The sequence below is a fragment of the Meles meles genome, chromosome 18, assembly GCF_922984935.1.
Source record: "Meles meles chromosome 18, mMelMel3.1 paternal haplotype, whole genome shotgun sequence".
Taxonomy (NCBI): Eukaryota; Metazoa; Chordata; class Mammalia; order Carnivora; family Mustelidae; genus Meles; species Meles meles.
In genome coordinates, this window is record NC_060083.1 from 60,993,841 (window position 1) to 61,007,532 (window position 13,692).

Here is a 13,692-nt window from a genome sequence, read left to right on the forward strand (position 1 = left end):
TCCAGTCCAGCCACAGTGGGCTTCTCCCCCTACCTAGAACGTTCCATTCTCTCTCTTAACCTCTTGGTATTTGAACATGCTTCTCCTAGGCCAGGAGTCAGCAGCATTTTTTGTTTTTTTTTTCCCCCTGTCCTTTTCGGGCTCTGCAGCGAAAGCAGCCCCAGACGACTCACAATTTGCAAACAAATGCCTTTGGCTGTGTGCTAATAAAACTTTATGGGTATTAGAACTTGAACTTCATGTCATTCGTATGTGCCAGGAACTAGTGTTCTCTCAATTTTTGTTCTGCGACCATCTGAAAATGTAAAAACCGTTCTTTGTTCATAGGCTGAACCAGAATAGGCACCGGCTGGATTTGGCCTCGGGGCTGTGGTTTCTGTTCCGGGGCCGGGCTGCAGGCCGACCCGCTCTACAATGCCCCCTTGGGTCACTTCTACTACCAGGGCCACTGACTCACCCCTCCCCGACCAGGTGAGAGCTTCCCGTTGGACACACCCACGATTCCCCATTCTACCTCTCTCCTAATACCCAGCCTGGCACGGAGCCCGACACACACTAAGAGTTCAGTAAGTGTCAATTAAACGTGGTTCCCCCATATTGTCTCCTTGCATGCTTACGATCTCTGAGTGAAGCATAGCTATTATGCCCATTTTATAGATGAGATTTCAAGGCCCAGGAAAGTTAAGTGACGCCCAGGGTCACCCAGCTGGCTGGGGCAGAGGCGGGAGTCGAGCCTGTACACCGTTCCCTGGGCAGGTGGGGGACAAGGGCCCAGTTGCAAGCTTCTGGGGATGTGGCTAGGCTGCTCCGGGGGTCAGGAAGCACCCCTACCCCCGACCTTCATCCCTGGTATCGTGGGTGCTGATAAAGCTCTCATCATCCTCTGTTCTCCCAAAGTTTTCTGCTTTCCCCTGGGATGTGTGTGTGTGTGTGTGTGTGTGTGTGTGTGTGTGTGACATTCTTTGTGCCTCAATTCTGCCTTCTCAGGACTAGACCCAGTGATGCTGGACCTCCCGATTCTGCGGTCACGGCCTGCCCCTTCCCGGCAGCCCATCTGAGCTGCCACTTCCCTCAACATGGGCCGGTGACAGCTGTGCTCCCAGACCCCTGCCGTGGACACCCCGTCCCCCGCCACCCCCGGCTGCTGTGGACACCCCGTCCCCCGCCACCCCCGGCTGCTGTGGACACCCCGTCCCCCGCCACCCCCAGCCTAGGTCTGCCCTTGGCCTCCAACCCAGTCCTTCCGGCCAAGTGTCGATCTCCCCGCATGTGAGAGGAGGACGGTTACCCTGACACTCTGGCCCCCCAGTGTCAGGCTGGGGATTGGGGTGCACTGCGGGGCGGGCCGGCCTGGATAAATGCATGGTCTGGCTGTGGTCTGCCTTCCCCTCATGGGGCATCCCAGGGCCTTTCCGAGGTCGGGGGTGGGAAGGTGCCAGCCCCCAGCTCTGTCCTGCAGTCGTGACCCCAGAGCCAGCATGCCCGCTGCAGCTTGCCTCTCCCTTCTAGCTCTTTCCCACAGAACATCCTGGCTTCAGGAATTCTCATCGTCCAGGCCAGAGTTCATCGGAAGTTCCCCCATCCACCCCCCCTCCCATCCCCAGGAGGGAAGCAAGGAGAGAGAGGGTCATGCAGCTGAGCTGGACGAGAAGAAATCTAGGCTCCACTGGCCGGCGATATCTTGGGGCAGGTCCGAGCAGGTGGCCGCTGTGTCCATCCTGTGCTGGACATCGTGGCGGCCAGGGCTCAGTGCTAACACAACCCCCCACCAGAGCCCAGAGGTTCAGGGAAGCCATGCCCAGGCCCAGGACACCAGCTGTCCCTGCCCGGGACCATGTGCAGACAAAGGGGCTGGCCAACCGGCAGAGAAATTCCAAGGAAGCAGATGTGGTCCGTTAGAAGAGGCCCCAAATCTCTCCCCTCTCCCCCCTCCTTCCGGAGAACCACTGCCTAAAAGGACCCAGGGTCTCCAGCCAGAGACTGTGAGGCTCTGGCTAGGCTGGGCCCCAGGGGGCTCACCCCATGCAAAATCAGCCCTCTGGTCTCAGTCATGCCAAGGCCACCTGCCACCAAGAAGGTGGGGACATGGTTCCTCGGCTGGGGGGAGGGCAGGATTGAACACCTGGGAAACAGGGAGGGGAAGATGGGGTTGGGGGAGGAAGAAAATAAAGAGATGGGGAGGGAAGGAAAGGGGAGAGGAGGGGAGGGGAGAGAAGGGAGGAGGCGGGGCCATGAATCACCTCCCCACTTTGCAGGGATCCTTGGGAGGGCCTTGGGCTGAGAGGCCCCTAGGTGTGTCTGTGCTTACTGATTTGCTCTGCGTGGCCCTCCCCCAGGAGCCTCCTATGGGCTCTGGCCCCTGGTCCAGCGGGATGGGCAGCCTCCGTGCCCGCAGGCCTGGTTGCCTGGGTGACGTCCTTTGTGAGGCACCAGCATCTGAAAATGTCAGACCGTTTTCAGTGGGTCAGATCTGGCTCCCTCCCTTCTTTCCCCTTCTCCTTTTTCAATTCCAGTTGCCTCTGCCCAAGCTGCAAACTTCCTCTGTCTCCATGGGGATGGAGGAGGGCTGTCTCTCTTTTTCCGTCCCAAACATCTGTCTCTATAAACAGTTGCGCACACAGCACCTCTTCCTTCTGGGCCTGGGCTGCGAGGAGGAAGTGCTTTGTTTATCTGGAGGGGGTCGGCTTCCTCGCTCCTCTCGGGTTGGCTGCAGACTGGACTCTGGGAGCCCCGGGCTGGTGGGCAGACAGCCAGTGCTCGCTGCTCCCTGGGGCCAGTGCCTGGTGGCTGCTCTGCACGGTCTTCTGGTAGACCTGGGCTTGGCTTTGCTGGCTGGGTTGCTGTAGACAGGTGACTTACCCTCTCTGAGCCCGTTTCTTCTTGAAGATGAGGTCATCTTTACAAGGTGTGGGGCGCATTCAGGGGAGTTCCCTCTAGAAGGCTCTCATATTTCCTGCTCCAAGAGACCCTTCCGCTGATTGACTACCATCACCAGCCCCATTCAGGAGAAGCTGAGATGCAGAGAGGTGAATTGGCCCGACCTCTAAGGGAACTCAGCGGCAGGGATACCCCAGGACGCAAATCTAGACACCCTCCACCCCAACAGGACCTCTGCCCAAACCCCACAGCCTCTGCTTGCAGAGTGAAGGGCTTGGTTCGAGTGACCTCCTCCCCAGCTTGAAACTGATTTATTTCAGGGAAGAGGGTGGGGTGAGCTAAGAAGTTAGTGGGGTTTTGCCAAGAGCCAGGGACTGGAATGCATGATGTATGGGCGAGGAGTCAGGGACAGGGACTCCGGTGACTCAGCCCCGCTTTCCCTGGCTGGTGGAAATGAAAACTGGACCACAGGCCAGAAGGCAGGACTGGCCCCGGCCCAGGCCCAGCCCCTGGCTTGGCCACCTTGGAGAGCGCGTCCTGGGCCCACGTGGCCCAAGCGCCAGCGTCACTCCCTCAGGGTCGCCAACCTAAATCCCAGCTCCAGGTCTGAGTTTTCCTGTGTCCACAACTCTGGTCTGGGGCCCAGAATGAGATCAATGACCCCGTTTCTCGGGAATCAAAGGAGAGACCCCAGAAGCAACCACGTCAGCAGCCAAGAGTGACAGGTTGGGCTTCAGAGCAGGAAGAATTGGGTTTGAGCCCAGCTTACGTACTTACTGGTTGACCTCAGGTGAGTGAAGCTCCCTGAGACTCGGTTATCTCGTCTGTAGAATGGGGAGCAGAACGATACCCACTGGAGGGATGCTGCTCAGGGTTTAGGCCAGGGAGTGGCTCTGAAGGACCTCACTTAGAAGACCCAAACTGAAAGACGAAATAATCAAGAGTTTCAAGGTGACCGCAGGGCACTAGACCCCAAGCAGAGGACTCCTGTGTGACCACCTGTCCCTGAGGACGTGGGGTGTCTCCTGTCTCCCAGGGTATCTTTCAGGAAACTGGCTACAACCCACTTGAGCCCCGGTGCCGGGAGGAAGGAAGAAGTCGCACACGGGTTCCCGTCCCTGCTTTGGTCAAAGTTTCATTCCCCAGAGAATGGCCGTCCCTGATTGCAAGGACGCCGAGTGGTCCTTCAGCACCCCAGGCCCGGCGGGAAGAACTTGGGGGTGCTGGCCCCTGGCCAGGTTTGGGGGGCGAACCACCCCTCCCCGCGCAGGCCGGCTCTCTGCGAAGGCTGGTCCTCCATACAGGCCAGACGCATCTGAGATGCGATATCATCGGACATGAAGGCCTTTCCTTTTTTTTTTTTTTTAAAGATTTTATTTATTCATTTGACAGACAGAGATCACAAGCAGGCAGAGAGGCAGGTAGAGAGAGAGATCACAAGTAGGCAGAGAAGCAGGCAGAGAGAGAGGAAGGGAAGCAGGCTCCCCGCTGAGCAGAGAGCCCGATGCTGAGCTCAATCCCAGGATCCTGGGATCATGACCTGAGCCGAAGGCAGAGGCTTTAACCCACTGAGCCACTCAGGGTCCCCTCCTTTTTTTTTTTTTTTAAGATTTTATTTATGTATTTGACAGAGAGAGACGCAGCGAGAGAGGGAACACAAGCAGGGGAACTAGGACCAGGAAAGCAGGCTTCCCACCAGAGAGCCTGATGCGGGGCTCCATCCCAGGACACTGGGATTATGACCTGAGCTGAAGGCAGAGGCTTAACAACTGAGCCCCCCAGGCGCCCCCATGAAGGTCTTTCCTTAAGGTTGCTGAGTGAGCTGTGATTCTCTAAGAAAACCCTTTTTTTCGGGGAGGGATGTACAACCCGGAAGCGTTTCAGGATGAAAGAGACCTCATGTCTGTAACTTACCCTCAAATGGCCCAGAAGGAAAGGGCAGAAAGAGAAACAGTAACAAGAACGCACTGGCAACAAGTTGCCTTTGGGGGTGTCCCCGGAGTACCGGGAAACCTTTGTAGCACTTTTGCAACTCTTCCGTCAGCCTGAAATTATTTCAAAATAAAAAGTGGGGGTTTCTTGTTTTGCTTTGTTTTGAAGGGGATGGGGGGGGGATACCAGCAAAGAGCCAGTCCTGCTGGCGGCGGGTTGGTGCCGCTGGGAGGACTCCCGCTCCTGCGGACGCACCTTGGCCATGGGAGAGAAGAGCCCCGTGGCCCCGCAGCGCCAGCACCCCCCGCTCCTGCCACCGTGGGTCTCCAGCTTTCCGGCCTTGTGGCCAGTCTTTCCCTTTGGGGGGCCGGTGACTCAGCCGAGGGCTCTATGTGGCAGGAAGTGGGCACAGTGACTCACGGGGTGGCTTTGCACCCTCCCTCCTGGAGGCCGGGATAGCAGCTGAGGTCCCCAGCCAGAGATGCCCCCCAAAGAAGGGGATCTGCACCCCGCAGTCATAATTCCAGGGAGGGCTGCACTAGAGCACGTGGGCTTGGAGCACCGGGCTGGGGTGGGCCCTTCCTTGCCCTCTGGAGGCTGGCTCGATGTGCCCTCTGCCAGCTCTGCCCACGGCCTGTGTCATGTTCCCACCGCTTGCGGGCACATGAACGATGCTGGACACTCCTTAAGAATTCCCCACCGTCTGCAAAGGCAGCAGCCGCTGCCAAGGCCCCTGACCCGGCTGGCGGTCCCCAGCTGCTCGCATGTGCAGGGCCTTGTTAGCACTCAGCGGCCGGGCAGACGCCTGGGAGCCCCGTTCCCTGGGGCCCGGGCCACTTCCAGCCTGTTTAGCTCAAGCTACACAGCATCCCCCTCTTGCCCTGACTATCAGTCCTGGGAACCTATCTGCTCCCTCACTGGAAGGTTCAAACCCAGCACCTAGTTACTGAATGAACCTTGAGCCGTCCCTCCAGGACTCCCCGACCTCTCCAGCTTTTCTTCTCGCTTAGGGCTGAGGTTCCTCACTTCAAACGTAAAGCCTGCTCTGGGGGAAGGGACCCTGTGCTTATGTATCCATGATCTCATTTACCCTCATAGCAGAGAAGGAAACGGAGGCTCAGAGAGGTTAAGAAACTTGCCTGAGGTTGCAGAGCAACACATCTGGATTTGAACACAGGTCTTCCTGATTCCAAAGTCATGGATCCACGCTTGGTCTCCCCAGCTCGAGGGTGAATCTGGGAGGGCTGGTCGGGGTCATAGCTCCGCGTTTTCTGAAGGCTCCTCACACCTGTACTTCCCGACAGCTCCAGGCACTCAGGTATGACTCACAGGTGGACCAAGTGTTGGATGGACCTGCAGGACTCTCTGCTGCAAACCCTGCCCCCGCCCGCCCACCCCCAGGGGGTCTCCGCCCACCCCGCCCCTCCCTTCCCAGGCAGCCTGCTGCGGGCTCCCACCAGGGCTCCCTGTCGAGCCTCTCACTTCCCATCCGCCACCCTGCTTTCCCTCTCGGTGCTTCTCTTTGTTCCTCTCTCTCTCTTGAGTTTGCTTTCTGTTCCCTCTTCCCCTCCTTCCCTTGACCCCCCTCCTCCTGTGTGTTACCACCGCGCTGCCGTCATCCCTCCAATGGCCATTCTGCCAGGGCTGGCTTCCCCCCAGAGCCACCCCCACCCAAGGGCCAGGTCTGTCTTGGTCCCTTTCCACTTCCTGGGTGCACACACAGCCCTGGGGCGGGCACTACCAGCGATCTGGAAGAGGGCCCTGGGGTCATCTGGTCTGGCTTCTCGGGCGCTCAGCCCCCCTGTGCTGGAGTCCCTCTGCCAGGGCAGACTCACCGCCGCCCTCCCTGTCCCCGGACAGCATCGTGGGCTCTTGGGAGACCCGCACAAGTCGATGCTCTGAGGATCTGGCGTTTCCCCCTTTCATTGGGCTGAGTTGAAACCGGCCTCCCAGAAACCTCCTCTGTTCTTTGATCTGGGGAAGGCATGTCCCTGTGATCATCCACTAGCCGGGGAGACCTGTCCTGCTTTCTTCTCTCAGGGCGGGGGGACGGGGGGACATATCCTGACTTCTATCAGGCAGATTTCCTGCCCCTCCGGGATGTGAGCGCTCAGAGCTTTCTGTCCCCCAACACCCTCGTGACGTTGCTCTTTAAATATGTTTGCCCAGCACGGTGCCCACGGCAGTCCACAAAGGACCGGAGACCACTCCATCCCGATGACGACCCGGGGTGTGGGGGCTTTCTGGTGTCCCGTGGCACCCGAGCGTGAACTCACATGCCATCAGCCTCTGCCTCTGTGTCTTTCCTCCTAGGATCTCCAGTCCAGGGGCCCCCGGGGCAGCTCATTCAGGACTCTATGCCCTAATCCTGTGTCTTTCCACCTCCTGCTCTAGCCTCTCCTAGGTTTGCATCCAGACGAGCTGGGTTACCCCCCGTTTTATCTGAAAATCTGATCATAGGCCTTCAAGCTTCTTACTCATGTCATTGATGAAAATATTGAATGGGCCTTGGTCTGGGCCAGAGACTTACACGTCTCTAGAGACTCCTCTCCCGGTGGCGTTGCTCATTGATCAGTTGCCTTCGGGTCTGTTTTGAGGAACTGCTACCTGCTACCACTGTGTTATTTTCTAGGCTACGTTCCCGTGTCTTCCATAACGTCATCGTAGACAGTCAGATGTTCTGATGGGATCTAGACATTCTCTCTTGGGGCGCCTGGGTGGCTCAGTGGGTTAAGCCTCTGCCTTCAACTCAGGTCATGATCTCAAGGTCCTGGGATCGAGTCTTATTTCAGGCTCTCTTTTCAGCGGGAAGCCTGCCTCCCCCCCACCCCCGGCCTGCCTCTCTGCCTGCTTGTGATCTCTCTCTCTCTCTGTGTCAAATGAATAAATGAAATCATTTAAAAAAAAAAAAAAAAGACGTTCTCTCTCCATAACAACTCTACCCTCTGAGCATCCTACCAAAGAAGAAAGGACTCACGTTGGCCTGAGTTGCTGAGAGCAAATTGTTAACTTTTTTCCTTGTCCTTGAAAAAGAATAGTATTCATTTTGTTAAAATTCCAAAATAGAGATAAATGAGAAAGAATCTGATGGCCTTGTAAACCCCCATCTGCAGAGATCAGTAAGTACTTTAAACACTGCAGTATGTACTTTGCCAAGTTTCTAAAAACATCTAGAAATGCATATGTCAAAAAAAAAACATAAAAAGGCTATCAGACCCCAATAGTCTTTTGTGATCTGTTCTCACTAAAATTTTGTGAACATCTTCACCTATGAATAGACGTATAGCTACATACCAGTTTTTTATTGGCTGCGTAGTATTCTTTCATAAGGGCATTGCCTGTTCAACAGACCCATGCGAGTGAATTCCGATTTTTTTTTTAACCTCTATAAACACTGGTATATATACGCCTATTGTGACCACTTCTGGTTCCTTCCCTGAAATCAATCCAGATACTCCAGTATCTTCCAAGTGCCTTTGGAGTCCCAACAGTGTTTTATCTGTACGTCCCTGGTAAAAGTGTTCCCCATTGCAATAATCACACACCATCATCTCCTTCTTGTAGCTGCTAAGGCCTTTAGCAAACAGTCTACCCCAATTTAAGAGTTCACCCCCTGTGCCTAACACGGTAGCTCGCCCTTAGGGACATTCCATAAACACCTGTTGACAAAGGGCACAAACAAATGAATTTGTTTAGTGGTTCAGAGGCCATTACTGTCCCATTCCCTGCTTTCCAGTTTCTCTAGTCTGGGGATGCTCCCCAGGGGCCTGGTTTGCCCATCTTCCCACCCCTCTCCCAATCTCGGGGGTGACAGAAGATAGCCGCACCCCAGCCCGGGGGGCAAGCTGTGTCCTCTCCTGGGATGACAGCTGTGGGCGGGCCCTTGAGCCGATTCAGAGCGTCCAACCCTTTCTTACTGATTTCTGCCCCACGGGATTTCAGTTCCCCCTCAACCTTGCCCTGTCCTGCTTTCTTTCTTAGTGTGACGGAGAAGCAAGGAAATCCGAGAGCGGTCTTCGTGGCCAGGGGAGGTTTCTGGAGAAGGGGCAAGGATGTGGTAACCTGGAGTTGCCCTCCTGTAGGAAGGGCTTGGACAGAACTGACAGACGTTGAGGGTGGCCCCGTATACAGTAGATGTTTAATAAAAGCAGTCTGTTCTCTTTCCTCTTTGACACAATCCAGTCTTCTCACCTAGGTGCTGGGTCTGTCCTTTTGCACTCACTTCTGGTTAAGGGCCCTCCCCCCTTCCCTCCTTCTTCTCTGCTCCTTTTGAAATATGACCTCTGCTCCTCCCTACAAGGCAGTCTTCCCTGTGTCCACCCACTAACCTTTCTCCGGGAGACCTTCTGTGCCTGCTTTGTCCAAACTCTGATTTTTTCCCCCTGGTTTCTCATTTCCCTTGGCCCATTTTCACTCTTAGGACTGATAGCTTTTGTGGGCCAGAAGTCCCTGAATTTCTGAAAAAATACCCCCTACATAGGGTACCCACCTGACAATTCCCCATAAGCCCACGGTGACATTCCTTTCCTAGAGTTCAAACACCAGCCTCCTCACTGCGCTGAAGACCACCACACACCCCCTCAAAGGTGGTCCCTGATCCCAGCCCAAGACCAATTCATGGTGCTGCGTCTGCCTCTTTAAAGGGTCGAGAGAGGCCGCGGAATCCCAACTCACAAAAATCGATGCAGCTTTGACCCTGCGACATAAACCCAGGGACCAGCGAGAAAAAGGGGAGTGAGACTCAGTCTCCCTGTTCGACTCTCAGGAGGAAGCCTTTAAGGTTTAGAATGGGAGCATTTATGGGGCGCCTGGGTGGCTCAGTGGGTTAAGCCTCTGCCTTCGGCCTGGGTCGTGATCCCAGGGTCCTGGGATCGAGCCCCACATCGAGCCCCACATCGGGCTCTCTGCTCCGTGGGGAGCCTGCTTCCTCCTCTCTCTCTGCCTGCCTCTCTGCCTACTTGTGATCTCTCTCTCTGTCAAATAAATAAATAAATAAAATAAAATCTTTAAAAAAAAAAAAAGAATGGGAGCGTTTGTGACAGAAAGTCAAGTCAAGTAAAGAGGAAGGGGGTAAGGCTCGGGATGGATTTTTTTTTTTTAAGGATTTTAAAACTCTGTTGCCTTCCTGTTTCTTCATCAGGGGTAAGTAATTTCCAGTCATCCCATCCATAAAACAAATATGTGTTAAGAGAGAAAAACACGCCAAGAGCCTGCTGTGTGCAGAGCTGGCCGTACAATGGGTCCTTCTTGGGAGACCGAGCTCTGTGCCTTGAGAAAGCATGAAACAGAGGGGACACCAAGGTCAGAGGACAAACGTCCAGCCCCTGCAGTGGGCGTCAGCTTGGGTTCCACTTGAGGGGCTCAGGGTTGGGTCATTGAGTGGAAATCTCTGGAAAAACCCTAATAACACTGTTGCAACATTCTAGGAAAATGGCCCATGTATTGAAGAAGGGTGAATCAGCCAGGGGAAGGTTTGGGGCAGTCTCTGCCCTCCCACAGCGACGTGTCCCCACCCTTCGGTTCCCCCGTGATGCTCCAGCTACCCTCTGGGGGCCGGGGTGTGGGGAGAGGGTGGCCCTCCTATCCGGAATTTCAACGAGACGCATGCAAATGGCCAGTGGGCCACTTCAGGGGAAGTTATGAGGTGAGAGGGATCCCGCAAAGCAGAAGTGAGAATGGTGAGATTTCCCAGTCCTCTCCTGCGTGCCCCTCCCCCCCGCCCCGTGGGCCCTGGTCCTTCCCTCTGAGAAAGGAGGCCGGTGGTTTTTCCCCAATTACCCAAGTCTGAGAAAATGTCCATGTTTAAAGGAAATTAACTTGTCCGTCTCATTTCAGCCCCAGAATTGAGGAATAGACTTGGGGCACCTGGTAGGGCTGGTGAACAGGAGACAGGAGGAAAGGGACAGCCACAGCCACCCCCCCCCCCACGCCCCCTAGAGCAGCACAAATCAGGCGGAAAACCCCGCCACGAGCCCTCCGCAGGTTGTCACCCTCTCTTAACAGCTCCGCAGTGAGGGGTGGGGCCAGGACTTGACCCAGTGGGCCAGGTTCCCAGGTCTTCTGGCCCCAGCACCCTGGCCCCCCTGGACTTCAAGCACACCCCAAGACCGGGCAGAAACTATTCAGGAAACCAAAACCCCACTTCTTCGAGCTCTGGCCTCCACACAGCCGCACCCCTGAGAAAGGCTGCCTTCCCTGCTGGGTTGGGATGGGGCAATTCCGCATTCCCAGCGACTCCCACCTTTAATTAACCGCCAACCGATTACCCTTCCATTTGCACTTGAGTATGAAGGGTCTGGAAGTAAACCAACTGTTGACAAGTGCATCCGAGCTCTGGGCAGCTGAGTTATTCCTGAGAAAGGGTGTTGGCGGGCCTGGGCTCCCCCTCCGCTGTTCCAGCCTGCCCTGAAAGATGGATGCGAAGGGCTCGGGGAGCCCCCGTTTGAAGCACACTTTCTTCTCTCTCTCTCTCTCTCTCTCTCCATCTCTCTCTTTCACCAGATTGCTGTCCCTGGTTTGGTGGCTTTTTACCTGACCTTTTACCCCTATCCTCCAGGGTCAACCGTGGCTAACCCAAAGTGTAAACAAAACGAGATGGCATCAGTTAAAGAACCAGTAGTAAGTTCTAGATGGTGTTTGGCCTTGCGTATGGGGACAAGTTTCATTCTTTACTCATGTATAACTTACTTTGGGTGGGAGATCGAGAAACCTGCTCCGGAGAGAGGTGTTTGGGTTAGATAATGCAGTGGCTTGCATTCTGATGACGTTGCCTGTCCTCTGTCTCCTTATGACCATGACGTGGGACAGACCACAGAGATTCTTATCCTGGCCCACAGATGGAAGAATGTGGCCCCGAGGAGTCCGGCAATTGGTCCTAAGGTCAGAGTAAGCCCAAAGGGACCCAGGCCACATAGGCGGATGCCTGAGGTTTCCTCCAAGGTCCCCCATGGAAGTGGTCACTCCCTCTGGTGGGGGAAGGGGCCCAGAGGGCAGCAAGAACCCATTATGATCATCAAAAAGGTTTGCGGAACAGAAGGTTTTACATTCTTTTTAAAACCCCAGGGGACTGGAGTTTGGTGTCCTAAATGCGACAGTTCAACAACTTTCATTTAGTGACCATTTTGGGGGATCCATCCTGTACCGGATGCTGGGGATTTATCTGGCATTGAACCATATGGGCACCTGGGTTAAGGGTTACCGTCAAGAAAGGCGGGCAAATGGGACACGGGGACAAAGGCCAGGCTCCGGCAAGCACAGGGTGCTAGGAAGACCATCCCCACAGAGAGGTGGAGAGGCTCAGGGCGCAGCGCGGCTCGGAGCACTGGAAGAGAGTGTGCTGTGGTCACTCTGCCGGTGACCTGGCACCAGAGAATGTTCCCGGCCTAGGGAAGGACCTGGGTCTGGCCAAAAAGGGGAGGGAGCTGGGCACGGCCCCGGAGGAAGGTGGGAAGGGAGGGGAGCCCTGCCCTAGCGTGCCCTCTGTCCCCGGCGCGCACCCTGCCGGGAAGCCCAGGGGCCACAGCTGCTCCGCTGGCCCGGCCCAGAATAGCCTCCCTTCCTGGCAGGGCTGCCCGGGCCCGCAGCGCCAGCGCCCGAAATAGGGCTCGGCCCCAAGGCCACCGCGCAGCGGCTGGAGGGCTCGAGGGGCTGCCCAGCTCCGGGACAGCGGGGACCCGAGGAGGGGCGCAGGCCGGGATCCCCGGGGCGGGGACCGGGGAGGGGGCGCGGGGGCCAGGATCCCAGCTGCGGGGCCCGGGGAGGTGGGGCAGGGAAGGGGGGTCGCGACGCACGGGGTCGGACGCGGGGACCGGGTCCGGAGAGGAGGCCGCCCCTGAGGCGGCGGGGTGGGGCGCTGACCTCACAGCCTGCGGGGAAGCCCGTCCGGGGGCCTCCGCGCTGATGGAAAGGCTGAGGAATGCGCGGCGGGCGGCTGTGCGGTCAGAGGAGGGCGGTGCGGTCCTTCCCCCTGTACACGTCGCCCCGAGGAGTGGTTGCCATGGACACGGACCTGGCGGCGGGGGCGGGGGCACACGCGGCGGGGGGGGGGGGGGCGGGGAGGGGCGCAGGGCGGGCCTCCAGGGACCCTGTCCCACCCCCCCTCCCGGGTCTGGATCCCGCTCCTGCGGGGGCCCCTGAAGTGTGGGCGTCGCGGTCAGGGGCAGTCTCGGGCCAAGGGGTCCTGGGGAGGCTCTAGGTGCCTGACCTCCCTCTCACCCAGCCTCCACTCAGGGACTCCCAGGCTCAGTCTCCTCCGCCAGTAACCAGTGATAAGTCATGTCTACCATACAGGGTAGCGCTGATTAAAATAGAATAATTAGGTCATGTGTGCCCTGTGCTCTATAAATGGGGTCCTCGCTTCCTCCCTGCCCCCTTCCTCCTCAGTCAGGCCTGGGGATCCTTTGGGCCTTCCCATGTCACTGTCCTATGTATCTGTCCCCACCCCCAGCCTGGACCTGCCGGAGAACATCAACACCCGGGGCCAGCCAGAGCCCTTCCCTCTCCTCCCTTCCCGTCTGGGTTACCTTGGAACCCACCTCATACAAGAAGATGGTCCAGAGGCGCCTGGGTGGCTCAACTGGTTAAGCGTCTGCCTTCTGCTCGGGTCATGATCCCAGGGTCCTGGGATGGAGCCCCGCATGGGCTCTCTGCTCAGTGGGAAGCCTGCTTCTCCCTCTCCCACTCCCCCTGCTTGTGTTCCCTCCCTCACTGTGTCCGTGTCGAATAAATAAAATCTTAAAAAAAGAAAAAAAAGAAGATGGTCCAACATGTTGTCGTCGGAACCTGCAGGAATCCCAGGCTGAGGTCCAGAACGGCTCACGGAGGGCGCAGCCTGGCCGGAGTGAGTCAGCTTCTCCTTCGGAACATCAGCGGCTGCTTCAGCTG

The 13,692-nt window shown here is 56.8% G+C and overlaps 1 long non-coding RNA gene across 1 annotated transcript; it reads right to left on the reverse strand.

Annotated features, from left to right (window-relative positions):
* Positions 1 to 224: 224 nt before the first annotated feature.
* LOC123928810 lies at positions 225 to 2,567 on the reverse strand. The gene is made up of 3 exons (XR_006815818.1): positions 2,309 to 2,567; positions 2,020 to 2,122; positions 225 to 295 (listed from the first exon to the last, which is right to left on the reverse strand). It is a non-coding gene; the product is annotated as an uncharacterized LOC123928810 (long non-coding RNA).
* Between the last annotated feature and the right edge of the window lie 11,125 nt (positions 2,568 to 13,692).